The 19,488-nt window shown below is 43.1% G+C and overlaps 1 protein-coding gene across 1 annotated transcript in view; it reads right to left on the bottom strand.

Annotated features, from left to right (window-relative positions):
- Window positions 1-19,488, bottom strand: part of CDH12 (cadherin 12) — a 2,012,840-nt gene that overhangs the window by 1,546,361 nt on the left and 446,991 nt on the right. The window contains exon 2 of the mRNA XM_085606875.1: window positions 7,124-7,242. The gene's annotated coding sequence lies outside the window, so the exon portion shown is untranslated. The remainder of the gene's footprint in view (window positions 1-7,123; window positions 7,243-19,488) is intronic.

The raw sequence follows: 19,488 nt of genomic DNA, 5'->3' as shown, positions 1-19,488 counted from the left end.
GTGGAGATACCTGGGACGCAGATATTAGTTTCCAAAAAAGACAAAACTTCAAAAATATTTGTAGATCATTAGAAGGAACTTTACTCACCTGACTATCAGGTATCAAAACAAGCTATTCAGTGCTATTTTTATGATATAGAACTCCCCCAGATTTCTAGTGGGCAGAAAGATGCATTAATGGCTGATATTTCAGCAGATGAAATTTCTAGGGCCCTGGCCTGAGTGCCAGCAGGTAAGGCCTGTGGAAATGAAGGTCTCCCGACTGATTTTTATAAAGCTTTTTCGGAAGAGCTAGTACCATTTCTGCTCAAGCTTATTAATTATGTTAAAATGGGAGGCGATGTTCCAGCTGTCTTTAAAGAATCCTCAATAGTTTGCTTTGTAAAGAAGGGCAAAAACCCCAGGGAAGTAAGCTCTTACAGGCCAATCAGTCTTTTGAACGTAGACTAAACATTATTGATGAAAATATGGGCCAATCGATTTACTCATTTACAGATCAAACTGGGTTTATAGCAGGCAGGTCAATGTCGTCAAATACTGACTACTTAATTCAAGCAATTGACTATTTTAACACTCACCAAATTCCTGCTCTGATAACAATGGTCGACGCCGAGAAGGCGTTCGACCTGGTGAATTGGGGTGCTTTATTCTATGGCCTTGAAGGTTTGGTTTTCCTTTACAGACTATCACTATGCTCCAGAATATATATCAAGGAGCTCAGGCACAGATTAGGATAAACTCAAAATCGGCAGGTATAATAGATATTAGACGGGGAACCCGGCAGGGGTGCCCCTTGTCGCCAGTATTGTTTACCTTCTTCAGTGAACCTCTAGCCGTTAGGATTTGGGAGGATAGAGAGATTAAAACTCCAGTAGAGGGGATGTCGAAATTGAAGTGATTTATAGATGATTTTATACTCTATCTTAAACCTGTAAGACAAAATATTGAAATATTTTAAGCGAATTCACGGAGTTTGAGGCGATTGGAGGATACAAACTCAATCACAAAAAAACTGACGCACTGGCGTTAAATGTGTGTAGTGATTTTCTCCCAGATAATTTAAAACAACAAGCCTATTCTCTTGATCCAATTCGATATCTGTGAATCTACGTTTCAAACCAATATGCGGATCTATTTAGATTTAATTATCAAGCGACGCTGAGCAAAATTAAAGATCTATTGGGCAAGTGGACACTTCTTCACCTTACTTTGATTGGGCATGTCGCACTGGTAAAGATGTCAGTACTACCCTTATTAATTTTCCTTTTTTCAAATGTTCCGATTAAAATCAATGCAGTATATTTTAGAGAATTGCTCAAATTATTTTGCCAGTTTATTTGGAATAAAAAAGCGTCAAGGCTAAAATTATCAACCCTTCAACTGGATACTAGCTAGGGTGAGCTGGCACTCCCCCATATTCGTACTTACTATGAAGCAGCATTTATGGATATAGTTGTTCGGCAACTTGATAATAAGGGATCTTTGGATAGCTTTTTCCTGAATAAAATGATCCGTGAAGCTGGATCACAGCTTCCGGTCTTTATAAAAACATCAAAACTTCCCAAGAAAACAAGATGCAAGACGCTTCAAGCGTTTACCAGCGGACTTCATAAATTCTCTTCTCTAAAAGCCCAGAACTTCAGGATTTGACTATCTGAGCTTGACAGAAACCAAAAGCTTGGGCCTTTATATGCGGAATAGCCATGGTAAATTCTGGGAAATAAAATTATTTAAAGAGTTAAGCCACTTCCTAATAAGAGGTAGATGTATTACCTGGGACGAGATTCAGGCAAGATGGGGCATTCAGAGCAGGCTACTCTTTTTTAGCTACCTCCAGGTTAAATCACTAATAAATAAATATATACTCCCAGGAAATATAGGTACCCCTCCGGTTTTAGCTGCTGTGTTTAGAACCAAATTGCGAGGTATAGGGAATTGGTATTGATTATTTCGAAATCAAGGCGAGCCCCTTTTGGTTACCAATTTTCTTGAAAATATAAAACGAGAACTATCTTGCAATTTTTCAGTTGGAAATTGGCAAACTATCTCTCAACACGGCAGGAAGGCATTGAGAGCCGCAAATTTTGTCTCGATGGATGGCTTATTACACTCCACAAGCATTACATAAAATATATCCCGAGGTTGAGAATAAATGTTTTCGGTGTCAACAGGTTGGGGAGGGTGGCTGGCTGCATGTTTTTTTTCCTTGCTCAAGGCTGATCGAGTTCTGGGAGAAAATGTGTGCTGAGCTTAGCCGTGCGCTCTTGAGTAGGATACAACCGGAGCCTGAATTGGCACTTTTTGGATTATCAAAACAGAGGCAAATTCAGTTATTAACTAGAGGGGGAAAATGTTTTCATCAATTTCTTTTTTGGTGGCACATTCATTGATCCTCCAGAATTGGAAAACGTCAAAAGCCCCGACCTTTCTTCAATGGTATAATAAAATGAAGCGAGTAAAAACCTACAAAGAAGTTTATGCGAAAAGAGTGGCAACTACTAGAAAATGTATTTCAGTATGGAAGTATCTTGATCAAATGGAAAAGGATCTCCAGGGGTAGACATATTTGCTGGATGTATGGAACTTTTGCACTAGCACTTTAGAATACATGAAATGGTTTTTGCTAATGTTATAATACTTGTTGTGAGTATATCCTTTTTTTTAATGAAAAGGACTGTATAGTATGAATTGTGTTATTATATCCGTAACCTCTTTTTAATACCTTTTTTGTATGTATTTACTCTGCTCAATGAAATGTTTTTAAAAAAAAGAAAATCCTGATGTTTAGGATTCTCACAAATGGGTTCATTCATGCTTGGACTATGCCATCCACGTCGACCGGCAATGCAAAGCTCCTGTGAGGCCTGCTATTCTTGTTGGCAGAGACCACATGGACAACCCGCAATGCGAGTCCTTCACTTTGTGCTACAGCAATGACAGACCATGATGACCATGTATGATGCTTGACTGGCTCATTGCGCTACAGTGACAACCATCTGCGATGCCTGACCTGCTCTTCGTGCTAAAGCAATGACCATTCACAGCGCTCAGCCTTATCCTCATGCTCTCCTCCTCCACCGCAAATGGAACTCTTCATGTGGACTTTGAGGTAACTCTTCCGCGGGACTAACCTGGTCCCAGTCTGACCCGCACTTCATTTCAGTTGGTCTAAACTTGTGACTTTCTCCCTGTCTTGCACGACCAGATCCCAGGAGTGGTGCTTTGTATTTTTAGATGCTATTTTCAATTAAAAAGTTTTTTTTCATATCTTCGGTTCTACTGATCGAAACTTTGTTGCTCTAGTATCATATTATTTATTCAAATTTACTCTTTCTATCTAAATTGGTTTGGGATTTTCTTGTGTTGTTTTTGTTTAAGTACTGCACACATACTTTACACTTTGCTTCTAAGTTAAGCCTGGCTGATTTTGTGCCAAGCTACCAGAGGATTAGGCACTAGTTTATTTAGTGACCTTTGTGGTTCACCTTGACAAGGATTGAGTTTATCATTTGAGTGGGTATCCACCCCTTTCTACTAAAAATCCAGTTTCCTAAACAAGGATTTAACATGGCGAACTACATATAATACTAGTATACGTGAACTTTTCCTTTCTCTCGATCATAGCTCATAGAAAGCTATCCCAAGAACTCAGAGTGACTACTTTTACATAAACAGCCTTTCAAGCTAGAGAAAGAATGGTGACCCAACTGTAAGAAAACACTTTCAGGTTCAGCGCAGTTCAATAAATAAATGTTGGTTCACCCCTGGGAGCTATGACACAGGGCAGACAGACTTACCTTAAGGAAAAGTGCATAAAGTATATAGCAGTACGAAAACAATGAAAAAGTCAATTACAAAAACATTAAAAATCCTGCAACCAATTTCTAAATGTAGAGAATATTTTAGTGAGAAACATGAAACCAAAATGACTAAAATCCACTGAGAATACCCGGAGACATTAATTTTTAAAGTTTTAGGGGAAAAGGAGCCAAGAATAAATTAAAGCACAAGTCAAAAGTCACTGTTTGTAGTTCACAGAACCTTCTGCCAACTGTGCTGAATGTGAAGTCAGATAGATACACCAAGTGGGCCATTCCAGTCAAAGATGTTTTTTTCTGACTCAATCAGTGAAATGGAAGTCAAAATCCTGCAGCAAGGCAAAGTTCCAAGCTCTATCCAGCAAATTCCTCTCAAAGTCGGATAGCCATTGGACAAGGCCCTGCTGAAGCTGTTGATCTTTGCAGGAATAGCTCAGAGCGCGAAAATTCTAATTTTGCATCAGCCGTAGTCCTCTTGTCGGTTGGATACCTTTTGGACCTTCACCTTGACAAGTTTTCTAACTTCTAACTCTTTTTTGGAGCTCAAAATAAATCCTCCAGCAGGGCAAACCTGGAAGCTGTATCTGACGAAGTTCACCTCTGGGTTTCTCTAAGGCTCCCGGGACCTCAGGGACAGTACCTCATGGTAGGACTCAGTCTAACAGAAACCATCAGCAAGGTGCGGTCAAGGTCAAGTTACCTTAGTGTTGTTTTATATTACTTTTAGGCAATAGTCCAGTGCAAATACAGTTTTGAGCTGAAAACTAAATAACAAATGAGCACTTTGCCTCTGATTATGACACTCATGGTGAGCTTGCACCAGCACAAAGTGTTGATAATTCTGGCACCAAATATTAAATAGTGAGAAGAACAATAAACTGGAAATTAAGTTTAGTACATGAACTGCCTCTTAGCCACTGCTCCTCTTTTCATTTCTTGCAGGTCACTTCTAAAGAGTACAACATTTTCTAAAATGCAAAGGAACGTAAAAAGAAACGTCCTACATTGATAAATATGAAATTACAAAAGTAATACTGTCGAATGTTTATTTCTATATAATGTTTTGTCTCTCAAATATCCCTCACCAAAAGAGGTAATTATTCTTTTGACCTGTAATGCAGCACGTGCCTTCCTTGTTTGTTCATAATTTTGGGTGGTTTGATAACACATTTAAGTGACAAACTGTATTTTAAAGAATGTTTCATTTGAAACTAATTGCATTACCTGGTAGTATTTCACGCTCTTCTCCTATAATGACAATCAAGGGCATCCCTCCCATTTATACAATTGAAAAAGACATGGAAATACTAGCACTCAATTTGTAATTCAAAATAAAGGTTAATTAACAAGTTTTACCCTTAAAAACCTGTGTGTTTGCAGTTCCTGTAGTGGCTCAGAAAGCACTGCCTCTCCCAAAAAGTAATTTTCTACTAAGACTAATGGCACGAATTAGATATTGGCAGACAGTTTACTCCGTCACAACGGTGACGTATATCCTGTCTGACGAACTCTAGATCCGATAGGATATTATCGGATTTATATTTCGGTGGGTGGGATATCTGTCCCCGTTGTGACGGAGTAATAGTCCGCCAATATCTAAATCAAGCCCAAAATCAGGACTGGTCCCCTTATTCACTAACATAAACAAACATCACAACCATCTTAAATGGAAATGCCTGAAAATACTTGATAACCTTCCTTACATTATTAATGTCACTGTATTTACTTTGGAAGGATGAGCAATCAAATGACACTTGCTGAAGCACAACTATTAACCAATAATTGAAAAGACAAGCAAGACATATGCCAGACTACATGTACAGTTCTCCATTTTGTCACAAATATTGTATCACAGAAAATCTTTATTAGTTCGTTTCAGGCGTAAATCACTGTTAGCGCAGTAGAGTTGTATACTAACGCTAATTGATTGTGTATTTGGATGTCTGTTGATGTTGAATGCAGGCGAAATTTTCACAATGAAATTCAGACTGAAACATCAGCGAACTATGATATTTTTTTGAAGTTAAGTCAGAGTGAGGTGAAGTTGATAATATGATCATCTAGCAGACCTCATGCCAAAATGAGAGGTCTGGGGTCACAGGTGAAAGAAATTCACCATGGGTTACATTTTCAGTGGTAAAGGGTAGCACAAGGATTCCCATCAAAAGGTGAGCTAGAGTGCAACTGAATACATCTGGGGTATTCATGGGATCCTGTGCCCACCTATAAGAAGGGCACCTAAGAGGGAGCACTAATTGCACACCACCTAATAAGTGAGCTCCTGAACAGCTTTGTTGTTGCTGAGCCTACTTCACAGGCCAAGCCTCCATAGACATTTTGGAACTCACACTTAGGATTGTGGTGTGCACATTTGGTAGAATAATCCATGTTACAGAAGCATCAGTACAAGCATCTGCAGTCCCTCTGTAATACCAGTGCATCAAGGATGCAAAAAGGGGGCTCAATTTTCAGTACATTCTGGAGTCTATATAATATGACCGCTGAATGTGATGTCATTCCTCTTGCATCTTTAGTAAGGGAACAATCAAAATCACACACTTTTTTTTTTTTAATATTCCTTTTAACTCTTTGAACAGAATTGACGCAGTTTTTCTCATATGGGTGCAACTGATGTTGTATCAAGGTGGCCGCTGCCATGCATGAACTAGGTTACTGTAGGCAAGAAGTTGCAGTTTCAGACATGTTTCTATTAATGTCATGCTGAAAGAAAGCATGCCAAAGAGCATGACCGCTTGCTTGGAGATGTTTGCAGAGGGCAGGTTTCATCTTATAGTGGCACTCTATAAACAATTGCGAGTGTGTATTAACATAAACAAACACCAAAAATAGTTTAAAGGGTCTGCAGGGAAATGAGAAAGCATGAAAATACAACCTAGTCCAAATCAATGAGAAAATGAAAAGACGACACAAGATATCTTGTTTGTGTGTGTACCTTCTTTTTCATTTTTCTTATTTTCTTCCTCAGCGATTGTGTTCCCATGCTTTATTCAAATGGAGGAGATAATGTAGATTGTACTGTAAAAAACTGTGGGCCTGAAAACAGCACCACACTACCCTTGCGTTGTTCTTTTTTACGTTGGTTGACGTTTGTGCAATTTGTACAATGTTTAAATCCAGCAATTTTAACTAAAAATTACATTGATTTACTTGATAGATGTTTTCGTAACATCACCTGTTAGGTACAGTTCAATAACTGATAAAACGTATGTTTAAACATGCAAACAATTATTACCTCAGTGCTCTGTGTGTACTATGCAACTTGCGTAGTAAAAAAACATTCCTACCTTATTCATAGCCCATGTCATTTTTCCTGCCTTTAATGTTGTTATTTCTTGCCTGCTCGGGGTACTAAATGTCACTTTGTTCCTTTTTCTCTTCTGTGTTTGATCTTCCAAGAACAGGACTGTAAAAAGAGAAAATGTTTTGTTAAAAATGTTCGCTATTCTATACAACGTCTTCAGCTTTGTATCACAAGTGTGTCTAATTTATGGAGAGGCATAGTTAGAGGAGAGCGTAGATCCTTACAGCAGCAATAAACGTTCAACTTATTCTAGGTTTTCTAATATACTGGATATAGGCGTCCATTTAACAGCATAATTGTTGTTGTCTTACTGAGCATTCAAATTATGGTAGTAAGAGATGGATGAACACCAAAGAGGGACTGTCAGGGTCAAAAGTTGCTGTATCTGACTTGCCCGTTGGTTCTTCTGGCACTGATGCCGCGGGTGTAAGTGAACAAGATCGAATGTAAACAGAATTCTAAAATCCTTTTTCATTGGGTGTAATTTCCATTCTTTGCCCTTTACCTAGCCCCTGCCCCTCATCAAGAACTAGGAGACTGTTAAGAGGCTAAACTTAGGACAAGTGGTCGAAAAGTGATGTCACTATGGTCAAGGCATGCATGATACTTCTTCATCTACTCCTTGCAGTTGGGTGATTCGACACTCATGAGAACTGTCACATTGACAGAGCATATACTTTATAAGTCATCTGTGAAACACTAAAATGGAGTGTGTAAAGACGTACGTAGACACTTGAACGTCTTTAACATGAAGTTTATTCCATACTAAAACCTAAAGATAACATAGCAACAACTTGAGGTAACATGACACAACACATCTTCCTTTGTTAACAATGCCAAAAAAACACACGGTTAACCAAAATAAAATGAAGAAAGAAAAATAGTTAAATAAAAAACATAATTGACCCCCGCCATATCACCATAAGCCTATCTCAACCTTAAGCCCATATAAACAATTAGCTCCATCTTCCTCCTCACAAACATAACCCGACAACCATCTAGGTTTTTTCCTCATTAGGTCTCGCCTAGCGTTGCAGCACGAATGCGCTGCCATCGCTTTGCGAGGCATGCAGTATATACGGTAGTGTGGAAGTTTTGTGAAAGCTCCGCCCACTCTCTGCCCATTGGCTTTTGTCTTAAATGCTGCCTTCCGATTGGTTTGAGGCTTGTTAGTCCCTCCTCATTCATCATTTGTATCCTTCCACGGCTATTGGCCCCTTTACTCCTGACACTATTTTCTTTTAGGTCTCAACTAGCATTGCAGCGCGAATGCGCTGCCATCGCTTTGGAGACATGCAGTATATACTGTAGTGTGGAAGCTTCGTGGAAGCTCCGCCCACTCTCTGCCCATTGGCTTTTGTCTTAAATGCTGCCTTCCGATTGGTTTGAGGCTTTATAGTCCCTCCCGATTCTTCATTTGTATCCTTCCACGGCTATTGGCCCCTTTACTCCTAACACTATTTTCTTCCCTGTCTCCCCACCCCACCGCCCCCTACCTCAGTCTGTGACTTCTCAGCCTCTCCCCCCCACTCCTGTTCGTGTTTTCTTGCCTGCTGGCACTTCCGTTTTTATATTTATTATTGCCACCTTAAAATATGCGAGATCAATATGTGTGCTGTACAAAAACTTCTTGTGTTTAATTAACTAGATTTTAATGTTTCTCTAAATATAATAAGACTCTAGGCAACATTTGGGGTATGCATGGCAACTGACGCCTCTTAGTTCACAAATGGCATTGTTGTCGGGCGGGAGGAGCGGCAGTTTTTTAACTATTGCTTAAAACGGGCACTTTTAATAACTTCATCTCAATTCAGTGCTATAATCTTGTGTACTGAGGTGACGCGCTAAAGAAATGCACTTTTTTTGATTCTGAAGAGACATTGTCGCACATTTACATCATGTTTACTGTATGATTAACATGCCGATCATTTTCACAGCTCGCCCACTGGCTATACGCTTGGCTCGTCTCCGGCTGGGTCTACCTGTTAATTAATATATTGGCTCGCGCACCTCTAACAAAGAGAGATGAATGGATACATGACAGTGAGCACAGGTAGATGATAGAGAAATAGACTGGTGCAGACAAACAGACAAAGTCAGTCTCCATTGCCTCATGTCAGAATCATCACTTTCAATAACCTGGAAATCTGCCAGCAGCTCCCTCATGCCCTAACCTCATCCCCCTCACCTATTCTTAGCACAAGCGACAGATTCTGTGCTGTGCCCTGCTGGTGCAGAGGATCCCTAGCCTCTCTGGGCAGGCACCTAAGCCTTGCGGGTGCCTTCACACTCAGGATAAATGAATACATTTTGTTCTGTGCTTTAGTCGCCCCTCTGTGAGCACTGTCTGATAGATGTAGCTCTGTGTTAATAAACACATTCAGAGAGGTGGTTGTGTACAAACAAACAACAGCCACAATACCATACATTTTGAATGTGTAGTTAAACACCTGCTCATCGAGTACCTCATTGGCCGATCATTCCATGGCACTACCAAAATTACATTTGGACACATTTGCTCAACTGTAAAACACTCCCTTCTATGGGTCATTTAACAACTCGGGGCTTTGGGGTTAAGTAACCTACTTTGGATGCAGTGTAAAAGAGTAAATACAAAAATTAATGCAATGAAACTAAGCAACCAGTACTGTCTAAACCACTGTGAAAACTGACACACATTCTGGCATTTTGTTTAGTTAATGTCGATTTTCTCATAGTTGTGAGTAAAGTACTTTTAATATCTTAAATGAATCTGCACACTTTTAATTAATAGCACTGGGCGACCTTTAACAACTAGGCAATGAATACAATTTCATGTACCCCCGAAGCCCCCCGCCCCCTTGGCAAACTTCATTGCCTCCCAGTGTTTGGGGGATAACCAAGATGCAGGAGAGTGAGTCAAATAGTCTAGAAAATGAAAGAGAAGCCGGGATTCGGATTCACGTGCTCCGATCCCGATCGCGTTGGTTAGTCGGTTTCACATTAGTAAAGCACCATGGTGTGCATGTGTGACGACACTTCACCCATGAGGTACGTGCCAAGCAATTGTTGACACAATCCACACTTTGCGTCTTTTTCAATATATTTATTACGAAGTGCAGGACCTTTCCAAGGGATTTTGCACACTACATACATTCACTCCAAAAATAAGACGTGTAGGTAAAAAACATTGCCATTTACAATGTCAATTGCTCTAACTCACAAACGCGAGACCTATTTGCATTGCAAATGCTTGTTTTTTGTTATTGTTCACATGTGGTATACACATCCCAGTAGCATTTTCCACAACCTCCTTAATTTGCTTTTAAACGTATGTTTATTGGCATTTAAAACATTCCATGCACTTATATATGGACATTATGTTTAGGAAAATATAATTTGAAAAAGAAACATGTTTCATACAAGAGGAGACATCTGACACATAATCATGAAATACAGATATACACATATCCATACTTCCCAAGGGATTCAGGTGGGGTATAATAAACAAATTCAACAATAACAGCAGGTAAAGACAGTGTATTATATGTTCCACACCCGTTCCATCTCAACGGGTTATGTCCAAATATCTAAAGTGTGCACAAAAATGAAATAAAATAAATTGACTGTTTTTATAGAGTCTTATCAGTGTGCAGACTAAGGGTCAGATTACGATGCGTTCGGAAAAAGCTCCAACAGCGTTGTAAAATGCCTGTTGGATTCATTTCCAACCGCCTCATTATGATGGAGTCGGTCGGAATGGAATCTAAACAGTCATTCCAACTGGCTTCGATGGGCTCAGACAGCCCATCCACCAGTCGGAATGTGGCCAGTAAGCCCTAGGGAGTACGATGTAGGGTTTAGGCAGTCTTTCCGTGCTGGCCTTTCTGCACACAGAAAGTCTGATGAAACTCGACTTTGGGGGCCCCCAGCAGCCCCTTGGGTGCATGGTCTTCGGTTGGAGGCTGAGAGGGCACAAGCCCCCTTTTTGATTCCTGCACCCCCTATTTTACAAGGGGAGCATGCATTCCAGCCGGAAAACATTGCTCCCATTGTAAAGTATAGGAATGTGACTGAACAGTATTTGGTCGCATCCTAATTAGTTGTTTGGCAACGCTGACTGTGTGTCGGTCGGTCCCATGACGGGAACGATGTCGGGTGGAGTAAAGTCTGCCCGACATCGTAATAGGTCCCTAAGTCTCAGGGTCATGAATGGGGGGAATTAGAAACACACTCATACATGAAACTTATACCAGAAATGAAAAGAAGAAAAAAGTGTCTCAGGGGTGGCATATTCTTTTGGGGTATAAGGAGGAGAACTAAACAGGCAGGGAGAGACTGGACATCTACACAGAGAATAAAAGAAAATGGGAGGATTCCCTATGCGAGGCTTCGGGACATCAGGGCAAGAATCTTAGTGGGGGCAGTCAGCATGTTGGACTGTTATATAATAAGGGGGGGCTGCAAAGGTTCTATGAGGTTGTCACGCCAGGGGGCATTCCTTTAATCTTCTGAGTCTCCAGAGCAGTCTCTCTCGTCTTCCCAGATAGTCCATTTGTCTCTCCAGAGCCTCCCTCACCGTCACTCTCTTGGTGTTCGCTGGTCACTAGTATTTAAGCCCACAACTCTGCTATCGGGCTTTGCTGTATCCCCCCTGAGCCTTCATGAATCAGGGCGCTCTCCTCAGCCCTAGCCCACAGGTGACATCATTCGTCAAAGTGTCCACTCCCGATCCCAGTGTCAATTTCAAAGCCAATGCTATTCGTCTCCTAGCCAATACCAGAGCTAAGTCCAAGAATTGGGAACCAACCGTATGTAATCAGCGTCTAGGAAACAGTCCCAACAGACAGACTTCCAGCGTGCAGGTAAATGCTCTGTTCAGGGTGACATTCAAGGCACTAATCACTGCTCCATTGAACTACTGCAACTGGGTGTATCTCCAGGTCATATGACAGAAGTCTACATCTAAAATTGAACACCTGGGACAGCTGCATGTTTCGGCTCCGTAAATGACTCATAGTCTATGGGGCATCAGGTAAGTCATATGGATATAGTTAAATTGAGTATATGTCAGTCCCATTATTCTGGAGACCTTCTTGGGGTGTGCCAGAACTGAAGTCCACTCCATATCACTAAGGACTCAACCCGGCATCTCCTTGCACCTACATCTAGGCATTGACAGAGGCTTCCGAACCCTGGCAGTCAGTAACTTATAGAACCCCTTCACTAAGTGTTGTATCATACCCATATATACCAGCATGTGTAGTATCTCTTATGTTGGCGGTTCATCCCGACCACAGGCCCACAAGTCTCCAAAGGGTCATGTCAGTGCCTCATAATATAGGAACTGTCCCAGGGAAAAGTTGCATTGGTTCACCTGTTCCTCCATCTGAAGTAGTACTCCCAATTGAAAGCAGTCTCCAGCTGTTATCAATCCGGCATCCGTCCATGGAGAAAGTTGTCCAGTTGTGAAAAAACTAAATGGGTCGCCATGTGGAAGACCAATCAGCAGTAGGGTAGGTGTCTAAAGGGGCATCCCCACAGCCCTCTGTACACAGCGTTTTCAACACCGCAGGGCTGTTGCCAGCAACACCCAAGGTTTGGAAATTACCATGCCACCAAGCTCAGCTCCTCAAATCTGGCCTTATCAAGCAACTGGGTGATACACTGAAGTTGTGCTGCTAGGAAGTACATCTTGAATTCAGGCATGCCCAGGCCCCCCTCATTGGGTGGGCATCTCAAGACCTCCAAGGAAATCCTATGGCAGCCCCCATCCCAGATCAAGTTCCGGAGCAATGAGCCTAGCGGTCAGAACCACAAGAGGGGTACCCCAATTGGGTGATTAAGAAAGAAATACACCAGTCGTGAAAGCATGACCATCATACACAACGAGATCCTAGCCATAATGGGTAATCTAAGGAACTTACAGAAAAGAACGCAGGTCTTAAGCGATCAAACGGCATTCCCTAAGTTGTCCTCCTGCAAGTCCTCCAGGGAGTGGAATATCTGAATTTCCAAGTGTTTAAAGGTGGAGGGGCCCAAGCTAACACCAGCTGAGCCGCCAGCAGAGCCTCCAGCGGCCACTGGATTCTCTGCAACATGGGAATTAAGCTGGTCTTGGCTTTGCTGACCTGGAGGCCAGAAAATATTGCAAATTATCAGAGGAGATGAAAGCGGTCCCAGCCCCCAATGCGCCTTCAGCCAGATAAAGCAGGAGGTCATCAGCATAGAGGGAAACAATATACTTTCGACCCTCTACTACTGCCTGTGCCCACTCCCTCCTGCCAAAAGAGTTCAGCCAGAGGCTCAATAGCCAGTGCAAAAAGGAAGGGGATAAAGGACATCCCTGTATTTGATCGAGTGTCCACCCAGCTCCATCTGGGCACTAGCAGGCGGCTGACCCTGTGGCAGGGGGTCCGCGTCTGTAGCTAAAGGAAGCTGCACTACCTGACTTGTTTCCCAGGAAGAGACGCTGTTTTAACTAGCGCTCCTGTATAAAGCGCAGAGGCGCGCTTTTAATCTTCTCTGCTCATCTCTTCCCCCACGGAAAGCCTGACGCTCACCTTCCACTCCTTCTGAGTGCACCGGCACGGCACAGCGCTGAACACAGCGGCGGCTCGCAGCAGCTGGGGCCGACATCTTGGATTGGGCTGCTCGGGTGAGGCGAGGCCACGGTCATCTTGGCCACACCCCCACGAGTACCGCCCCTACTTAGGAGCACTGTTCATTGCAATCCTTTGGCACTAGCAGGCGGCTGACCCTGTGGCAGGGGGTCCGCGCCTGTAGCTAAAGGAAGCTGCACTACCTGACTTGTTTCCCAGGAAGAGACGCTGTTTTAACTAGCGCTCCTGTATAAAGCGCAGAGGCGCGCTTTTAATCTTCTCTGCTCATCTCTTCCCCCACGGAAAGCCTGACGCTCACCTTCCACTCCTTCTGAGTGCACCGGCACGGCACAGCGCTGAACACAGCGGCGGCTCGCAGCAGCTGGGGCCGACATCTTGGATTGGGCTGCTCGGGTGAGGCGAGGCCACGGTCATCTTGGCCACACCCCCACGAGTACCGCCCCTACTTAAACGGGCCATCATGTGTCAGCGCAGCGGACGAGCGCAGCGGGCGCGACGGAGGCGCGCCGGAGTTGCGCCTGAGTTAAGCCCGTCTGCGCCCGTCCGCGGCCGACCGGGACCCCAGCCCACTCCTCCTGGCCATTTTTATAAATACTCATCTCAGGAACTCCTGCTTTTACGCCCTCACAATCCTGATGGTCCCTGTAAGCACTCCCTAGCCCCACGCACATTGACTTGCATTCAAAGCCTAGGGCTTTCCTCTTCCATCAATGCTGTGCCTCATGCTCAGCCTTTAAAACAACCTTTTCCTGAGCCTCAAACTGCACCCTCTGTAAAACACAGCTTGCGCTGCTACTACCTCAATACTCGGTCCCTGGTCAAAAACCAGATAGACATTTTTCTTTTCCTGAAGGAGGTAAAACTTGACATCTTCTTATTAGCTGAAACTTGGCTAACCCCTCACTCCCTCCCCGACGTACTCGTGGCTCTTCCTGCAGAATACTATATTCTGACGGCCAACCGTACACCTGGGAAGGCCGGAGGTGGAGTAGCAGCTATAATCTTGAAATCCCTTCAGGTCAGGCAACTGCCTTCTTTGATCCTTCCGGACACTGAGAACTTGGTGATTAATCTCGACACTGAAAGTGGGTCCCTCATTCTGGTCCTGATTTACCGACCCCCCCAATACATGGCCAAATATCCATCCATTCTGGCAGAGCAGCTGGCTTCATATGTAGTCAGCTACTCTAAAATCATCCTTATTGGGGACCTAAATTACTGGTTTGATAGCATAGGCACAGATACTCAAGCTGCTGAATTGATAGATTTGCTAACAGACCTGAATCTAAATCAGCACATCCATGTACCCACTCACCAGAAAGGTCATAGCTTGGACCAGATATGGACGCATAATCTATCTTTATCCAATCCAGTCATCAGCCCATGTATCTGGTCGGATCATTTCATCATCTATTTCACACTAGAAGTAGGCGGAAATGTCAAACCCAAGCCATGCAAGAGCAAAGAATTCCGCAAATGGAAATCTATGGACCTTCCGGGATTTATTGACATTTTAAACAAAACCGTACCACCACCGTACGATGATCTGGACACTAGCGAGAGAGCGCTGTCTAACTGGTTACTTAACGCAGCTGACCTCTCAGCCCCCTTAGTACGGGTCCCTAATGTTAGAGGAAATGAAGCACACAAATGGTTCTCCCAAGAACTGAAAGATCTTAAACTGGGAGTTCGACAGAAGGAACGGAAATGGAGACAAAGCTACTCCCCTCAAGCCAGGACAGTGTTCTGTACCGCAAGAAAGGAGTTCCAAAAAATCTTGCTCCAACATAAATCTGACTATTTTTCTCAAAAAATGTTAAATTCCTCAAATAAAACTAAAGATATTTTTAACATAGTCAACGAGCTCTGTGACGATGATAGGACAGCCCCATCAATAGCCCCTACCCAGAAGTTGTGTGACTCTCTGAATGATTTTTTCAGAGAGAAAATTGTAAATATAAAACGCAACATTGCTAGCTCTCCTAAATCGTCTCCTTTAGATGATATTTTTAATAACCCCACTACATTAGACACCCTTCCTGCTATAGATGCTAAAACTTTTTCAACTCTCCTGGCACGGGTTAAGTCTGGATCACCCGATGACATCTGCCCACCCCACATTTTTACAGAGATTGGGCACTCTATCCCTCACGGGATCCTCTCTCTGCTTAACGACTCACTTAACCAGGGAAAGGTACCGGCAGGATTTAAGCATGCTCTATTGATTCCCCTGATCAAAAAACCCAGTCTTGATTCTCACGATCCATCTAATTACCGCCCGATATCCCTGCTGCCATTCCTATCAAAAATCCTGGAGGCACACGTTGCTAGCTGCCTTTCTAGCTTCGTTGAAACCACTGGATATCTGGAGCATAACCAAGCTGGGTTTCGACCAGGGCACTCAACCGAGATGGTGACACTGGCGGTCCAGAATGTACTAAGAAGCAATGCAGATAGGGACATTCACCAAGCATTGGTACTTCTCGACCTATCGGCCGCATTCGACACGGTCGACCACACCATCTTGGTCGACCGTGTCGAACAGGCTGGCCTGAGAGGCTCGGCACTCAGATGGCTGAAGTCATTTATCTCGGAGCGTACCCAGGCAGTGAGATTGGGAACTTTTACAGCGCCCAAAATCAAAAATGAATGTGGAGTCCCCCAGGGCTCGTCCCTGTCCCCACTTTTGTTTAATTTGTACTTACGACCCTTGTTATTTTCATTAAAAAAGTTTAGCGCCTTAATTTTTAACTATGCAGATGATCTGCAACTGATCTTCTGTCTGGACTCCCCTGGCGCTGCCACCGAATTTCGGGAGGTCATGGTTCACATTCAGAGATGGATGGGCCTAAATCATCTGAAACTCAACCCAGGCAAAACTGAACTGATTTTGCCTGGGAAGAGTGAACTGCATTGGGGACCACACTTCTGGCCTCCAGAAATGGGAGATCCTCCAGCTAAATCCCAAACAGTTAAGAGCTTAGGTATCACTTTTAATGAAGATCTTTCGCTCAAAAGCCAGGTAGGGACTGTGGTATCTGCAAGTTTCTTCCAACTTCGCAAGATTAAGAAGATCGCCCACCTTTTAATCTACCCTGCTCTGATTCAGGTCATCATTGCTCTTGTGCTGTCCCGTTTGGATTATTCCAATAGTTTATATCTGGGCCTACCGGCGGGGCAGCTCAAGAGACTCCAACTGGTTCAGAACCAAGCGGCCAGGTTGATCTGTAAAATTCCTAAGTGGCAGTCTATTAGACCTGGACTGGCCAGTCTCCACTGGCTGCCTGTAGCGCAGAGAGCAGCATTTAAAGCGGGATGCATTATCTTCAGGGCTCTACAAGGTAAGGGCCCTGGATTCATTAGCTGCCTGCTGGTCAGTTACACTCCCTCCCGTGCTCTCCGTTCTGGCCAAAAGAATTTGTTAGTCGTGCCCCGGATCAGGAAACAACGCCAGGGAGGAGGATCTTTCCACTTCCTAGCTTCCTCCCTGTGGAACTCCTTGCCACTGCCACTAAGACTCCACGAAGATCTGTTAGCCTTTAGACAGGCTTTTAAGACTTGGCTCTTTAAGCAAGCTTATCTTTAGTTAAATTTTCTTTCTTTCTGTCACATGTTATGTTTTGCTAGTCTTCCACAGCGCCATGAAGCCTACGGGCGTACGTGCGCTTAATAAATTTAATTTAACATAACATGACCTCGAACAAGAAATCCCACCAAATTGAGTTAAATTCCTTTTCTACGTCTGCTGACATGAGTTTGGCCTCTGACTTAGACTGCACCTCTGGATGATAAAGAACATGGAATAGTCTCCTAAGGTTGAGGGATGTGGTACAGGAGGGAATGAAGCAATTTTGGTCCTCATGGATCAGTGCAGGCATATGGGGGAGCAACTGGAGGGCTAATACTTTGCTGAGGATTTTGAAGTCAATGTTGAGCATTGACAGAGGGCAGAATGCTGTGGTCCGGGTGTCCTGGGTCTTAGTTTTGGGGAGAGGTACTATGACTGCATCACATGTGGATGCCGGCAGTGCTCCATACTTTAAGGAGTCAGAGGAAAGCAGCTCCAACTTCAAGCCCAAGCTCTCAGTGAAAGAGAAATACAACTCAGCAGGGAGACCATCAGGACCCAGGGTTTTCCCTATGGCTATAGCCACAGCCTCCTAACTTCTTTTCACATCTGGTACACACCTCTCAGTAGCATTTTCCACATCCTCCACATTTGCACTCCCCTCAACCACATTACTTTCATCCTAATTCTTCACCTCAAAATTATCACCAACTCATTGTTCTGTCCTCTTTCGACACTTCATTAGCACTATCCTGAGCATCCTGTCTCATCATCCTGCTTCACTATCCGGAAACCTGCTCCACTCCAATCAATAATTCCAAAACCAAATCCACATCAAACGTATTATTCAATACTCTGCAGTTGTCATACACCTCTTTGGCACCTTTCAGCACAGCAATCCTTCTTAATTTCGAGACCTTGTCATCACTTAATACACTGCATACCTCAATACTTTAAAAACCTGAAGAGGTTTTGAAAATTGACTCTCACCCTTACTTTCTTTTCATGGTTGCTTCACTTTAACCCACATTCATATATCCACTACAGAATCTTTCAAATACCCCATTTTAGAGTCATAATATTTCTTATATGTCCTATGGGTATTCTAATTTTTTTCTTTAATACATCCGTCACAAACCTCCAAATGACAATCAGGATTACTTTTGGTTCTCGGGTTCCTTCCTTTCATGAGCTTAAAAGGTGAACAACCAGTCATATCATTCACTGTGTTTTTTTACATTACACTGTTCTAAAGACCTGTATCTACCAATTCTCGTTGTTAATCAATGCTAACTGAATGGCTCTGTTAGCCATGACATCCTTAGGGCTGTCTTCCCCAAACATTTTGCCTGCTTACTTCTTCGTTTTGCTGATTATTTTGTTAGCCTTAGGACTCTGAGTACTTTACCAATGCTGACCAGTGCTTAAGTGCATGTGCTTCTCCCCTAAACATGGTAGCATTGGTGCATACACATTTGGCATATTAGGTTGACTTATAAGTCCCTTGTAAAGTGGTATACCATATACCTGAAGCCAGTAAATTAAATGCTTCTAGTGGACCTGTAGCACAGATTGTGCCACCCACACAAATAGCCTTTCAAACCAGTCTCAGACCTGCCACTGCCAAGCCTTAACTCTCCTATTATTACTCATAAGTCACCCCTAAGATAGGCCCTAGGTAGCACATAGGGCAGGGTGCTGTCTAAGTAAAAGGGCATGTACATTTACATTTTGCATACCCTGGTAGTGGCAAACACCCAAATTCATATTTCACTACCGTGAGGCCTACTCCTCTCATAGGTTAGCATTGGGAATTCCTTAATACATCGTAAGCTGTAATACTTGATTATAAAGGACTAGCTATGTCTGGTTTTCTATCATTGGAATGGTAATATAAAATGTTCCTTACTATTAAAGTTGGATTTAACACTACTGTTTTAGAAATGTCACTTTTATAAAATGGAATGTTATCTGCTCTTACTGCTCTGTGTGTCTGCAGCCTGTCTCCAATACACGTCTTGGGTGGGTGACAGCTTAACTTTACGCCTTCCCTCTAGACAGCCACAAACACAGGATGGTTAGTTGTGTCTGAGCACTCATCTGTATTCTGATGCCGTTCCTGGGCAGGAAGGTGGGGGGAGCTGACACTTGCAACTGAATAGGTAGTATCCTGTCTCT

Source organism: Triturus cristatus, chromosome 5_2 (assembly GCF_964204655.1).
Source record: "Triturus cristatus chromosome 5_2, aTriCri1.1, whole genome shotgun sequence".
Taxonomy (NCBI): domain Eukaryota; kingdom Metazoa; phylum Chordata; class Amphibia; order Caudata; family Salamandridae; genus Triturus; species Triturus cristatus.
The sequence above is the reverse complement of the archived record's forward strand: the minus strand, read 5'-3'. Positions and strand labels throughout refer to the sequence as shown.